Genomic DNA, 200 nt, shown 5'->3' on the forward strand with positions numbered 1-200 from the left:
CCCTCTGGTATGTACTACTAATGGCTATCATATATATATACTAGTTAAATATACCATACAACTCATTAGTATATAGATTATAATAAGACATATGAATAAAAATTATATGATAGTACATAGACTAGTATTACCTATACGTATATATTATCAAAGTTATTGTATAGACTTGACAGATTGATGAATTAACTTTCCTTCTACAA

Source organism: Penaeus monodon, chromosome 33 (genome assembly GCF_015228065.2).
Source record: "Penaeus monodon isolate SGIC_2016 chromosome 33, NSTDA_Pmon_1, whole genome shotgun sequence".
Lineage (NCBI taxonomy): Eukaryota > Metazoa > Arthropoda > Malacostraca > Decapoda > Penaeidae > Penaeus > Penaeus monodon.